The sequence below is a fragment of the Acipenser ruthenus genome, chromosome 2 (assembly GCF_902713425.1).
Source record: "Acipenser ruthenus chromosome 2, fAciRut3.2 maternal haplotype, whole genome shotgun sequence".
Classification (NCBI taxonomy): Eukaryota; Metazoa; Chordata; class Actinopteri; order Acipenseriformes; family Acipenseridae; genus Acipenser; species Acipenser ruthenus.
This window is the reverse complement of record NC_081190.1, coordinates 4,026,939-4,042,070: the sequence shown is the minus strand read 5'-3', so window position 1 is coordinate 4,042,070 and position 15,132 is coordinate 4,026,939. Positions and strand designations below refer to the sequence as shown.

Genomic DNA, 15,132 nt, shown 5'->3' with positions numbered 1-15,132 from the left:
CTTTTCTCTTGACTGCTCGGAAACAGCACCTCCTGTCTCCTTCTATTCAGCAGTCCTGTGCAGACTGACTGCACCACTTAAATACACTGCACCTGTTTCTAATTTCCAATTACTACCAGGTGCAGGGGATAATAAACAATAAAAGAAATTAAACAATCAGCCAGAATGTGCATACACACATGTTTTAGCAGGGAAGAATCTGACCCTATCCCTGCTATCTTACAATATATATATATACACACACAGTGCTCCCTCGCTATAACGCGGGTCTCGGGGGACACACAATATGAATGTTATAACTGAAGAGCGTTATAAACAGGGGAGGGGTTGGGGGCGCCGCAGGACACATAACAAAACACGTTTGACTAAAATACAAAATAAAATATCTCTCTCATAAAAAAAGGTAACATTCCCACTCATAGATCATTTTAATTAGCAGTTTTTAAACTATAAATAGCCTGGCTAAACGGCAGTCAGGAGTTCAGTTAGATGTGAAAGACAAGCAAACGAAATGCGAGAAGGAGAGCTGGTCGCCCCAGGTTCGGCTGCCGGAGCGGGGCTGAAGCGTCTCGTCTCCAGGAGAAAGCCGCAGCTCCTCTTGCAGCAAAAAAGTGCTACTCGGTGCAAGCCAGCCATGTCAAGCATCCCGTGGTTCCACGCCTGCACATCCTGCAAGGCGAACATGCCACTTAGCGATAAGCGCTCACTATGCGTGCAGTGCCTAGGGGTCCAGCATGCCACTGAAGCAATCAGCAGAGAGGGCTTCTGCGACATGTGTACGGCCTTTCAGCCCAGAGTACGTCGCAGTAGACTCAAAAGGGAATAGACACTCCGTCCCCCATGGTGGAGCCGTCAGCAGCCCTCAGGACCCCAACCCCCACTCCTCCAGTTATCACAGAGCCCCTCGCAGGAGATCCCCTGCGCTCAGGCTCCTGCGCCAACACCTCGTAGTTGCTCCCCCTCTCCACAGGCGAGAAAGGTGAAGCGCTCAAGGCAGGCTAGGGACATTATGGACCTTAAGGTGCAGATGGCCCAGGTCCTCGAGCTTCTCTCGAGGTAGCAAGCTCCTGCGGCGCCGGCAGAGGTCCCGGCCACTTTACCATCCGCAACAGCTCCGGTCCCTGGGTCTCCCATGGGACCGCAGCTAACATGGCAGGCATCCTGACCGCATATTTGGATGGCGTGCTTATAGGGACCCCGCTCCCAGAGCCAATGGCCTCTGAGCTTCGCCTCCTCTCAAGTATGCTGCCCCAGATCTCTGGTCTTCAAAGGCAATCCCTGGGCCGGAGCCTGGCAAGCCTGGTGGTGGCTCGCAGATAGCTGTGGCTGTCGCAGGCAAGGGTGCCCGACGCAGATAAGGTGGCGTTGCTGGACGTGCTGATATCCTCGGGCTGGCTGTGGAGGATATCTTACAGCGTTCCCTCCGAGAGTGCGAAGCATCTCAGCAGCTGGCCATGCTGCTCCCTCCCCGTGCTCTGGTGCAGGGGAGGACGAGCCATTGGCAGGCCCCCCAGGCACGCACCGTCACAAGGGCGGTCCCGGTGCCCACGGCCCTGCTGGGTGACCTGAGTGCTCCGCCCCGACCTGAGCAGCCCCAGAAGGTACCATGAAGGCTTGCGGCCTCAGACCCATCCTTTCACTGCACAACAGCTGCAATTCTGGTGCGCTTGCACCTCGGACACCTGGGTGAAACCGTGCATAACGTTTACGTGCTGCAGTTCATTTTGGGACATCCGTGTTGGACCCTCTTCAGGTCTTGGTACTCCAGAAGGATGTGGCCGCCTTGCTGTGCAAGAGACACATTTGTCTCATAGACCCCACCTCCTGCAGAGAGGGGTGCTACTCGAGATACTTTCTGGTACTTGAGAGGGACAGCAGCTTTCACCCCATCCTAGACCTGAGATTCCTCAACGAGTTCTTGAAGGAGAGGAGGTTCCAAATGCTGACTCACAGTCATACATTCTCCAGTCAGTCCGGCTGGGCGACTGGTTTACCACCGTGGAACGTATTTTCACGTACCCATTCGTCCTGAGCACAGGAAGTACCTCCGCTTCGTCTTTCAGGGAAGCGTTTATGAGTTCTCCATGTTGCCGTTCGGCCTCTCCCTAGCTCCTCATACGTTTTCAAAGTGCGTGGATGCTATCATGGCCCCCTTGCAGTTGCAACGGATCAGAGTACTAAACTATCTCGACGACTGGCAGATATGTGCTCAGTCGCGAGAGGGAGCAGTGATCAATGAACAGACAATTATAATCCAGGTGCAAAGCTGTTTAATGATTTGTATGTCCAGTGCCTGACGGCAAAACAAACAGTAAACAATAAATGATGTTAAGTAATTTGTAATCCCCGGGTTTGTCCAGAAATAATAGTCAATACCATTTATTATACACCCACACAAAACACAAAACACATACACAAGTCAGTTTAGTGCCTGAATTAGTGCTCGTGGTGCAAATACAGTTTCTTCATGATACAAGTGAAGTGCTGTTCCGGGTTTGTGCTGGTCCTTGGTGACAGCTCCGGAACGTGTTAGCCGTCTAATAATAACAAGACACAATTAGACAAACAAAACACTCGTGATACATGTACACAAATCCTCAGGTCCTTCCGGGATCTTTCTCTATAACCAAAACAAAGGAACAGATTACATCGCTTTGTCCCCTACTTATACCGTCACTCATGACCCCTTGGCAAATAATTGCAGCCGCTCCTCCAATCCGCGGCTGCCACATCACTTCCCTTCCGGGTTGATGAGGTAATGTACCAAAACGACGCCCCTTTTCTAAATGACCAACTTCCTTTTAACCCTAGGAACGAAGTGTTAGGCCAAGCAGTCCAGGGTACTCTGTTCCCGTTACTTAGCGGGAGGGAGATTTACCACCAAGAATCGTTGATTTTTCTGTCACAACGACGTACTTGGGGTTCCGGCTGGACTCCGGTACGATGCGTGCATACCTGTTGAAAGACAGAGTAGCAGCTATTTAGGGTTGCCTCTCCCTATTACAACAGGGATCAAAGCTCCTCTTGGTGCGGTTCCAAAAACTGTTGGGTCCGATGGCCGCAGCCGTATCAGCCATCGAAACTGGCATTGGGCTAAGCGCTTTGTTTGGCGCAAGCCTAACACCGCACATCATCCTGAGAACACCATCCCTACCGTGAAGCGTGGTGGTGGCAGCATCATGCTATGGGGATGCTTCTCTGCGTCAGGGCCTGGAAAGCTTGTGAAGATAGAGGGCAAAATGGATGCAGCAAAGTAAAGAGAAATCCTGGAGGAAAACCTGCTGAAGTCTACAAGAGACCTGGGACTTGGGAGAAGATTCATCTTCCAGCAGGACAATGACCCCAAGCATACAGCCAAAGCCACACTGGAGTGGCTTAAAAACAAAAAGGTCAATGTCCTGGAGTGGCCCAGTCAAAGCCCGGACCTCAATCTAATTGACAATATGTGGAAAGAGTTGAAAATTGCTGTTCACCAAAGGTCCCCATCCAACGTGACAGGGCTTGAGCAATTTTGCAAAGAAGAATGGGCAAAAATTGCAGTGTCCAGATGTGCAAAGCTGGTAGAGACTTATCCAAATAGACTCATGGCTGTAATTGCTGCCAAAGGTGCTTCTACCAAATAAGGGGGTGAATACTTATGCAATCAATTATTTTCTGTTTTGTATTTGTTATTAATTTAGAACAATTTGTAGATTTTATTTTTCACTTTGACATTATGGACTTTTTCTGTGTTGATCAGTGGCAAAAAACTCAAAATTAAATCAATTTTGATTCCATGTTGTAACACAATAAAATGTGGAAAAGTCCAAGGGGGGGTGAATACTTTTGAGAGCCGCTGTACATTTCCCATACATAATGTTTTGGTGGTTTTCTTTGAATTAAAAGGGAACATTAGGTTACTTACCATAACCCTGGTTCCCTGAAAGAGAAGATGATCACCAACCAGCGAGGTCGCATCAGTAGCCGTCACAGCTTCGACGCAAAAAGACACATGGCTTCCGTGGAATGACAGTTTTAACCCCTCGGTAGGCGGGACTGAGGATGTAAGAACATAAGAACATAAGAAAGTTTACAAACGAGAGGAGGCCATTCAGCCCATCTTGCTCGTTTGGTTGTTAGTAGCTTATTGATCCCAGAATCTCATCAAGCAGCTTCTTGAAGGATCCCAGGGTGTCAGCTTCAACAACATTACTGGGGAGCTGGTTCCAGACCCTCACAATTCTCTGTGTAAAAAAGTGCCTCCTGTTTTCTGTTCTGAATGCCCCTTTATCTAATCTCCATTTGTGACCCCTGGTCCTTGTTTCTTTTTTCAGGTCAAAAAAGTCCCCTGGATTGACATTGTCTATACCTTTTAGGATTTTGAATGTTTGAATCAGATCGCCGCATAGTCTTCTTTGTTCAAGACTGAATAGATTCAATTCTTTTAGCCTGTCTGCATACGACATGCCTTTTAACGGGGTGACCAGAACTGAACACAATATTCTAGGTGAGGTCATACTAATGCATTGTAGAGTTTTAACATTACTTCCCTTGATTTAAATTCAACACTTCTCACAATATATCCGAGCATCTTGTTAGCCTTTTTTATAGCTTCCCCACATTGTCTAGATGAAGACATTTCTGAGTCAACATAAACTCCTAGGTCTTTTTCATAGTTCCCTTCTTCAATTTTACTATCTCCCATATGATATTTATAATGCACATTTTTATTGCCTGCATGCAATACTTTACACTTTTCTCTATTAAATTTCATTTGCCATGTGTCCGCCCAATTCTGAATGCTGTCTAGATCATTTTGAATGACCTTTGCTGCTTCAACAGTGTTTGCCACAGTGTTTGTCATCCAGGAAGGGGCCTATTGGCAGTTCAGGTATAGAGAGCTCAGTGAATACCTACCAATAAGAAGGCATATCCCATACATAATGTTTTGGTGGTCTTCTCTTTCAGGGAACCAGGGTTACAGTAAGTAACCTAACGTTATACTGAGAAGTTGTTTACATTTTGAAGAACACCAGTACTGTATTTAATGTAGAAATACTGCATGAATCACTAGTATAGGGAATTGGGGGACATGCTGTAGGAGCGCTGTATCCGAGGAGCGTTATAACCGAGAGCCTTATAGCGAGGGAGCACTATATATATGTGTGTGTGTGTGTGTGTGTGTGTAGCATAGGCTAGATGTGCCAAAGTGTCTTTATAGAAGTAACAGCTAGTGCCCCTTTGGATCAGGGTTCCCACAGTTTTGCTGGTAGCACACTGCAGTGCACTCAGTGGTACTGGCGCTTACTAATCTGATCCAGCCTATATTACATATGTCAATGACAGGCAACTGCTGTAGAGCTGAAGAGCAGCTCCTGAGCTCACAGTCCAAGCACTTTTAAATACAATGTGTTCTTTAAATGCAATGCTCTCATAGATTCCAATAACAAGGAGGTTGAGACATTAGGAAACTTATAACAAGGGGTATTGTATGCGTCTTACAACATAACTGCAACCTGAATGTTAACCCTGGGTTTATGGAGGAGGTGCAGTCACAGCTAATTTTAAGATTACAAGTAAAAAGTACAATATTGAGAGTCAATTGGCATTTAATATAAATGCTCTTGGAATCCTTTGTCTCAGAACATGACCTCACTTCATTTATTACATCAGCAAGGATTAAGAACAGCCTTTTCTTATTGCTTTTAAATGATACAGTACATTGTGACCTTTTACACACTTTGGGCTGATTTCTCAATGCTTTTTATTACAAAGCTTTTTTTTTTCTCAAAGTAAAAACACAGCCAATAAAGTTACCAAACCCAAACTAAACAAAATCAGACATGCTTCATGTAGGTGCTTGTACACAGTCCTACGTTGTTAAAGAGTTGTAATTGGTCTCTTTGTTCTTTCAGTAAAAAATATTCCATCTGGGAAAAAGTTTTGATGACTTCGCCTGTCTTAAAAGAAAAAACAATACTTTGTATTGCGTTCAATAGTGATACAGTATAAGGCACTGTAACACAGAAGTAGCCCTTCTCCTCTCGACTACAGAAGGGAGCTTAATCATCCTCGCAGGAGAGACCTGGGATGTCATCTATTCAGTTTTGCAGAATCTTTCAAACATTTCTGTGATGTTGCACTTTGATCTTTTGATTGATTAATTCTAATACTCTTCTAAGAAAATGCCTGTGTGGCTTCGAAGAGGAGGAGAGTGCGGGGCAGATTTATTGTTGATTAACAAATCTACAGTTTGTGCTGTAAATCCAACAAAAACTGTTGATTCGTCAACGAAACCACAGTCAGAACAATTCAACAGAAAAGCGAATACCATTTTATAACACAGCAATCATTTCAACAATGAGTTAATTATAGTAATACACATTTCAAACGTAACACTTAGAAAAGGGCTTACAACTTCAGTTTAGCATTTCAAATTGTTTGCTAAAAGTAATACAATTATACATTAACAAAATGTAAAAAAATAATATCCACATAAACACCCCCCTCTAATTTTTATTTCACATATCTTCTGGACACGTTCAGGAACAACAGGAATTGAATCATCACTTAGTAAATCTTCATCAATTACACAGGCGTTAGATTTAAACTTTTGCATTTCTTTCCTTTAACCATTATTCAAACAAGTGAAAACTGATCACTCGCAATTATATTCAGGTCTTAATCCGTCTCCGTTCCTGGTTCACATTTGTTTTTTTGCATTTTTATTTTTCTAATGCCACTTTCATGTTCTACATTTAAAACATAGACCTTGCTGCTATCTTCACTTACAACAGACACTTTCGTCTGTGTAAGTGAAATTTCAAACTCAAACTCCGAGGATCTCATGACAACATTCCCGCAATATGAGAGGCAAATATTTTAACTGTTTGAACCAAGTGTAACAAAAGAGCAAAAACCAAATTCAATTACCAATCAACTGAATCTCGTTATGGAAGTATCAATTAGGAAGAAATGCTTTAAGCGGCATAAACAACTGAAAGTGTTGAATCGTTAAGAAAATAATCCAGTTTCTCGTGCCTAACAGCACGCTAAACAGTGAATTCAACACTTACCGTTGTTTATCCGTACTTATCTCTCATTATACAACAACTGGATGCTTCTCTCCCATTGTTTTCTATGAAGGTCAGCCCTTCTGTTATTCATCAGTAACAGAACTGAGAAGATGACTCCAATGAATGACAGTTGCTCTAATGCCAGGGGTTACTGATGAAACACTTCTTTCAATGGAATAGAACGATTATTTCAGACAAAGGTTAATAAAAAAACATACTTTAAAAAGTTGTAGTATACAGGTGTGAATGACATAGCTGTGGTGCTCTCCATTGTGCACGTAAAGGATGCCGATTAAAATCTGACAAGGTACTATATATTAAAATATAATGCTCTATATTCAACAGATCTAAATACTGTACCAGGCACCATAGGATATGACAACTTTTAAAGACACAAATACCCACTTTTAGAAATGCTGATTTAAATAACTACACTGTGAAGATCCGCCCTGGTTTAGCTCAATTGCACAAACCCCAATAAGTCTCAGAGAACAGGTTTCTATGTATTAAACGTTGTACTGCTTATGGCAAAACTGTACAACCTGTCTGTCACTTTATTGCCTTAAGCTTTGGCATGAAAAAAATGAAATAATTGAAAACATACATAATCTTTGTTAACATGTATTTGACAAACGGACCACTGTTCACATCTCCAGTTTCACAGACATGACTTAATGCTTTAAAGAGTTAGATGTGTTAACGTCTTTCTTGCAAGTTAGGGAACGTTTTTACTTCTCCTTCAATTGCCTTATTTAATCATACATACAGTAGAAGGACCCGTGGGCATGAGTGAAAGCAGTTTACGTATACTTTAGGGGAAAAGCAAACTCCACAGTGCAGTAAGATCTCTCTGCACCACTTCACTAGTGTTAGTTCTATGAGTCCAGACAGTTGTTTGGATCGGACACATCTCAGTGTTTTAATCTGGGGAAAATGAGACGTCTGAAGTGTTTATTTATTCACTTGTAACCACAATAGCTAACCTCCGATGTTTGTTCTCACCTCTGTTCCACAATCCTGAATAATGCCTTCTAAGTGTTATTTCTTTTTTGGAAGCTATTCGGAAAAGGAGAACATTTCTAAATAAATAAATAAATAAATGAAGAAGAAGAAGAAGAAGAAGAAGAAGAAGAAGAAGAAGAAGAAGAAGAAGAAGATTGTTAAAGATACAATTTCATATTAGATGATGCATTAAAGTTATCATTTATTGGTGCGAATGGGAACCAGGCTTTAACCACTGATAGGCGCGCTATTTTTCTGGCCTGAAAACTAGTCTTTCGGGTGAGACGTAGTTGTAAGTTAATTCAACAGATTTGTTCATTTGATTTGGGGCAGGTGTTGTTCTAGGTGCTGAACGAACACCGCTCCCCCTCTATTCAGCCCTGGGCCTCTCCTGAGCTGAACTCAACACAAATGTGGGGTGGTCAACATAGGGCTTGGCTGAAACTACCAAACAGATCTGAACCCATCTTAGCCTCTGTCAATAAACTGACCACGAATTAGCAGGGTGATCGCTCTCTCAACTTCACAAAACGAAATAAAGTGCATGACTGAGAGGAAAGGACTTATGGTTAAATTAATGTTAAAGTAAGCACAACATGTAACAACATGTTTTTACACATTTGACAGCGGCTTAACAATTAGCAATTTAACTGAAGGCATGATTTCAATTAGCCTAAATTTCTTTAGGTTATAATGGTGTGATGACATATATTGCTATAAATATATATTGTGTGTGTATCTAGATAGATCGATACATAGATGAACAGATAGATAGATATAGATAGATAGATAGATAGATAGATAGAGTTTAAGAGAAAAGCATTACATAAAACCAACCCCAACTATACCCAATGGCTTTATGTCCTATTACAAACTGCATGATGTGATATACTGATTACAGTAAAAGCGCTAAAGACCTTGGAGCTTTGGGACCACTTGCTTTTTTTTTGCCAGAAGCCACAAATCATGAACAGAAATGGTCCCTGCTTCATAAATCCTACCCAGATCCCAGAAGCTCTGCAGGTCTCTGGGACCTGCTGCCTGCCCTCACTGCAACTTCTCTTCCTGTGTAAACAAACTGCAAGTATCAGGAGGCCCCTGTAATGAACCACAGTCTGGAACATTATCTACAGGATCTATAACACTGGGAACATTTTAAAAAAGACTACATTCTGTGCTTTTAAATCAGTCCCCCCCATAGGGGAGAATGGTGTGCTAACAAGGGACGAGCCTTGGTGGGCTGAATGTCCTTTTTTCTCGTCTCAAGATTTCTTATGTTCTTACTGTACGTACCTTTCCTCACTGCTTCTGTTTCTGCTGCCTGCCAACAGCATTCCACAGCCGTAGCTCTCCTCTTCTTTCCAGGACAGATTGGATGCCAGCTCTCCTTTTATAGAAAACAGAAATCGTCTCTCAAAGTAATACAAATACTGTCCTCAGAGTGGTCTGTCGGCATTTTTTCTGGATTTTTTTTTTTATTATTATTTTCTACTTTTTTTTTTTTTTACCACATGCTGACAAAGCACCCATTGTTTTCAGCTATAATCATTCAAGACAGGCCGAATGGCCTCCTCTCGTTAGTAAACGTTCTTATGTTCTTATGTTCTTATACCTGAGAGGAGACTGTAGATAAAGAAGACACTGGGTTTCCAACCAAAGAACACATCCCTGCCACCCTAAGAGTCTATAACGCACTGACTGGTGGTAAATGTAGAAATACTAAACAAACATTGTAAAAGTTTAATTGCAAAGGTTTTGTGTTTCTTGAAGAAATTTAGAATATCGACTTAAGTTTCTCATAGCATCATAGGGGGTTTACAGTTCTACAAACAGGGTGTAAAACCTGCCTCAATCACTCTATGAAAGTTACATCTCTCTGCTATTCACTTTGAACAGGATTCACCATCCTACCATTCAAAAAAGTGTAAGGTACTGCATGCAGGTAATAAAAATATGCATTATAAATATCATATGGCAGATACTGAAATTGAAGAAGGAATCTGTGAAAAAGACCTAGGAGTTTATGTTGACTCAGAAATGTCTTCATCTAGACAATGTGGGGAAGCTATAAAAAAGGCCAACAAGCTGCTCGGATATATTGTGAAAACTGTTGAATTTAAATCAAGGGAAGTAATGTTAAAACTTTACAATGCATTAGTAAGACCTCTTCTAGAATATTGTGTTCAGATCTGGTCACCTCATTACAAAAAGGATATTGCTGCTCTAGAAAGAGTGCAAAGAAGAGCGACCAGAATTATTCCAGGTTTAAAAGGCATGTCGTATGCAGACAGGCTAAAAGAATTGAATCTATTCAGTCTTGAACAAAGAAGACTATGAGGCAATCTGATTCAAGCATTCAAAATTCTAAAAGGTATCGACAGTGTTGACCCAGGGGACTTTTTCGACCTGAAAAAAGAAACAAGGACCAGGGGTCACAAATGGAGATTAGATAAAGGGGCATTCAGAACAGAAAATAGGAGGCACTTTTTTTACAGAGAATTGTGAGGGTCTGGAACCAACTCCCCAGTAATGTTGTTGAAGCTGACACCCTGGGATCCTTCAAGAAGCTGCTTGATGAGATTCTGGGATCAATAAGCTACTAACAACCAAACGAGCAAGATGGCCGAATGGCCTCCTGTCATTTGTAAACTTTCTTATGTTCTTAATATCATTCAAATCATTAAGGTGTTAGTGAACACCCTGCAAAGACTGTTAGAAACGCATTATGTTACCTTTGCAATGTCCTGTGTAGTCTGTATCACATCTTTATATCTTTAAATATATTTCCGACTTTGTTTAACATTTTTAAATCACACATCATGGATCATAAATCAACTGGACAATACATTCCTCAACATTTACTTTGCCAGCAAGAAAAACAAATGTCTAAGGACAGCAGTGTATCCAGATTATACTCCCCCCTGCAACAATGCTGGTTTTCTGTTCCCACAACATGTCACTCATTTCAATCAGAGCATCAGCATTGCTGCAGAAGGAAGCACGAACTGGTAAAAGTAAAAAATAACATTTTAAAAAAAGTAATTCCCAAGTTTATTTACCTTAAAAAAAATCTACACAAATCGGGAATAAAGGTATGTTTAAAAAATCAAAATCAAGTGTTATGTACAACCTGTGCAAAATGCCATTTTAACCAGGGTGATGCAAATTCACACACAGGAGTTCAAATTGAGCTGCAAACCGAGTCACCCATTTTGTGTTTAAGGGTTCATCAGTAAAGCAGTGCAGGCGACAGATGCTTTTCTCAGAATCACATACACGTTAAATGCAGCCCCAATTTACGAGGGGGATGTGATATATTCAGCCATTCTAACTAACCCTATCCACCCCACAAAAAACACGACCAGCAACCGTGACATTAAACCACCTAAATAAGAATATTGAATACCATTAAAATCACTGAAAAGAGGGCTGCGATTGAGCATGGTGGCTTTATTTAGATCCTTGATAGTTAGCAATAAAATTAGACAATGTATTCTGCGCAGTGTTGCACATAATGACTGAGGGAAACCTTTGACGTTAGTCACAGGATACGAGGTCAATCATCTACTTTTGCTTTTTCTTAAGAAAATGGCAGCTATCTTTCACAAAGCACAGTGAAGAGTCTACAATGTAATGGCTGCAGATACCAGTATACAAGATTGCAGTAAAACAATGTATATTTTGTATATAAGCACCACATGCCCTAACAGCACTGATGTGCTCAATCAGCAGTGTAGGACTAGACATAGGCAGCTAAAAAGCAAGACGCCACACAGCAACATGTGCCTCAACACTGCCCTCCATGGACAATGCATGAGGGTCCCTCTGACTGTTAAATCCTTGGTGACTCAGAAAGACCCATCTCATTCTGTGCTCTGATTCCATGTTTAATGACATGGACACTAATCCACTTGGAAGAGTGCCTGGAAGCATCAGAACTTCTTTCACATACAGTCAACCAGCAGCTGGGGGTTTTGACCCACACCACCCAGGGCTGCTCGAACCCAGAGCCTGGAGGTGAAAACCTTTATACATTGGAGTAGAAATGCAATTCTATAGGGCCAGCCAAACCTTCCATCTGGTTTTATTAGGCATGTGGAGAGAGATTACCTTTCACACTGCAATAAAGTTCAGTTAGTAATGGCAGCAGAAAGACTTATTCTTGGCCTTTTTAAGCCCTCCCATAAAAAGTTTACAAAAGCTGTTTCAGCTGCCAAGCATATACGATAGCAACAGGACTGAAATATTCCTTCTCGGGCTGGCCCTTCATGGATAATGGCTGACTTTTCGACCTCTTTGCCATCTAGAGCTCAGTTTCAATCAAAAGCTAAAAACAAACAAACATGAATGCAAGTTTACTTTGCAGGCTGAGCTACCCGTCTTGAAACCATAGAAAGGCAGAAAATAAAGCTTCTGAATTTATTTTTTCTTGTTTGCTTTTTAAAAACACAGAACCACCCACCCTAGCATGTGCAGCAACTCTTTCTAGGGTAACTTTCTTACCTGAGAAAAAGGTCTGGGTAGTTAGATTCTATTATGGGTAGAAAAATAAATGGTACTAATGTGGTCCCATCCTTGGTAGGTCTCATTGCATGAAACCGAGGGGTGAAATAAGGCACAATTACACTGCCATTGTTTTTAAGCAGTGGTTAATTAATTATGTAACATGTGTTTGCTCATTGAAATCTTTTACATGTATTAAAAAGATGAGAGCATCCTCTGTTCAGAGATGTTTGGGGGTTGATTTTGTTAGAACTTGTAACAGTACCAGGGATTCCTTCTGGATTGCACTAACCAAATACATTTTAGGGTTAATCCCGGTATGACCATGGATAGGTGGGGGATTCAATTCTCCTGTTCTATAAAAACAAAATCACATCCTGATGGGGTCTATGTTTTTTTTCAAATCAAACCCTTTGTGAGCAATGTGCCCAAACAGTCAACAAATGGCCCAAATACATATTGTTGGGTTTTGTGTGTTTTTTTGTATGGATTTTAAGAGCACCTACTATAGGGGTTTGCTGCAACATATCACATACCCAGCCTGTGTTCATAAAATAGTTGGACTGTCACTTCCAAAATGTTATTACTGTCCGTAAAATACATTTGTTTAGACTAAACACCCTTCTCCAGTTCAACCACAGCTTTATCCCCAATGTCAAAACGTGATGATATATGTCTGGTAAATGACAAGTAGCCGAAGGAGGAGAAAGGGTGAAGAAATTAAACCTGTAACAGTGTCAGAGAATCTATCACACCCACACGCTCGACGAATAAGCAGCCATTGCACTGGTGTAGGTCTGGAAAGGAGGAAATCGGAAATTGCTAATTACCCCAATTTGTTCAGATCAAAGCCCATGTGCAATAATTGTGCATGCAGTGCGGGCACCCAAATCTCTCTTCCCTCCAGATAACCTGACAGGGGAGACCTGCCAAAACAGATGAAACCGTTCCTTCTAAAGTGAACATTCTGTTTAAAAAAAGTCCACGTCTGTAATCAATCTTTTGTTAAATAGGTTCTTCTTCATTAATTAGTGCCAACTAACTAAAATGCCACTGCCCCCAACACACCCACCATCCACCCTCCACAACTGAGTTTCTATTGTGCTCACAATCAGACTCTGGACTACTCTTAGCACCAGGTTAATGGTGCTCATGGGCGTAACCTATTATTTGCATGAAGGTTGCTATGCATGACTTGTCCTCTGGTATTCAGCAACACACTTACTACAGGGATGTCCAGGCTGTTCATGACACTCAAGCATAAGACCGACAGTGAAGCAGAGATGGAAATAAGACTCCCATTGCATAAAAGTGTGATTGATTCCTGGTTATACTATGAGTGATGCACAATTTACAGATTTCATGATGTTTTTTATAAAGTCGTTTCTAAACAAATACCTGGTAAGTGATTTATTATAGTATTTTGGGCACTCCTTAAAAAATCTAGGTGGTATTGTGGTTTAATGGTTTATGATGTATTAACGAAAGACACAGACTCACCGTGTGCCCCCCCATGTGCTCACATTGCTCCACAATTGGGTGCAAATAGAATCTAAACTGGTAATGAAATGCAATAAATAAATACAAAATGATATATATATATATATATATATATATATATATATATATATATATATATATATATATATATATATATATATATTAATTAAAAATTATATGATTGACCTAATCCATGTAACAGATGCTACATGTACAATTCATTTTAACAACTGTTGGTAATATTCATGTTTTCGCTGTCATCAATCAGCTGTCACTGGGTGTATATTCTGAATTCCTGTTTATATTCACACTACTTAATGCCAGTGACTCACCGGCCTCCCTGACTTGGAAAACAAATTAAACAACACAAACTGTAAAGCAAATAGGAAAAGCAATCTGAGGGAAACACACTTAGCAGGGACTGCAGCCAGCTGTTTTTTTCAACAGAAGTAGCCTGGAGTGCAAAGGATTGTTTCTCCATTTCTGTGAATTTGCTGATGGGATATTACCCTAGAAGAACCAATTACGTATTCTACATGCACTGAATAAAGGGCCACCATTTTTTGTTTGTGTGTTTGTTTTTTTAAACTCATGTTCTGTCACGATCTGTTGACTTCAACAAAGCCAGTTACCCACAAAGCACTTAACTTGAACATTAAATTTGAACACCCACACACAATACACATTTTGCCATCAATAATTACACACATTTTATTTTTTATTTCTTAGCAGACGCTAAGAACCTGAATGTTTTAATTTCCCTTTTTAATAGATATTGTGTGTCGTAATAACAGGTAGCTTTTTTCTTTATATTGTAGTTGATAGCGACAAGTCATTGACAAGGTTCAGTGCTGTATATATGTGACTAGTGTGTGATGGTGTGGCCATCTGGAAACTTTCCTCAAAACCATGTAAATCCCTGTGACTTCTTGTTTGCATAACTTATTTGTATCTGAACTAGGCTAAATTCCAAACATCAGTCCCTAAAGAGTATGATATGTGCCATGCAGTTAGCATCTTGTATAGTACAGTCTTTCTCAATATTTGTGGTAAATATAAACAATGTGATGAC

At 41.1% G+C, this 15,132-nt stretch overlaps 1 long non-coding RNA gene across 1 annotated transcript; it reads right to left on the bottom strand.

The window, feature by feature from the left end:
- Positions 1-2,304: 2,304 nt before the first annotated feature.
- LOC131697515 (uncharacterized) lies at positions 2,305-9,496 on the bottom strand. Its single transcript, XR_009307335.1, has 3 exons — positions 9,351-9,496; positions 3,905-4,035; positions 2,305-2,537 (listed from the first exon to the last, which is right to left on the bottom strand). It is a non-coding gene; the product is annotated as an uncharacterized LOC131697515 (long non-coding RNA).
- Between the last annotated feature and the right edge of the window lie 5,636 nt (positions 9,497-15,132).